This window comes from Etheostoma spectabile, chromosome 15, assembly GCF_008692095.1.
Source record: "Etheostoma spectabile isolate EspeVRDwgs_2016 chromosome 15, UIUC_Espe_1.0, whole genome shotgun sequence".
NCBI lineage: Eukaryota > Metazoa > Chordata > Actinopteri > Perciformes > Percidae > Etheostoma > Etheostoma spectabile.
In genome coordinates this window covers 15,262,756-15,263,259 of record NC_045747.1, presented here as the reverse complement: position 1 = coordinate 15,263,259, position 504 = coordinate 15,262,756, and positions in this window count along the sequence as shown.

The window sequence follows — 504 nt, the reverse complement described above, 5'->3', positions numbered from 1 at the left end:
GGGGAGCATGTTGGGACGTGTAGTCCAATCTGTAGTAAGGGTGGACGGGGTGTTTAAGAGCACACATCACTGTGCCCCTGGGAGGAATGTTTTCGCCTGTGCTCTCCTCTCTGCTGAAATGTTTATGCATCAGTTAAACACAGGCTGGGCTCCAGAGTGGAAGAGAAGGACAGCAGGTCATATCATTAGCATTGAAACTCTGGCATAAACTTGTATAAAACACACACGAGAAGAGGAAAGACCTCGAGGCCCGGGCATTCTTGGTCAGCCAGGAAAAAGACATCCTCTGTCGTTTTCCTCTCGCCCCACTCGGAGGGAAACTCCCTCACCACAACAACAGGAACTCCACCACTGAAGGCCATGGCTAAGCATATATAACCCCCTTCTTCCCTCCCTTATCTTTTTTTTCTTTCCTTGCCTCTTTCTTTCTTTGCTCTGTCTCTATCCTCTCCGCCCCCATCCCCTCCCTCTCCATCTATTGTATTATTACACTCAATTCCTTGC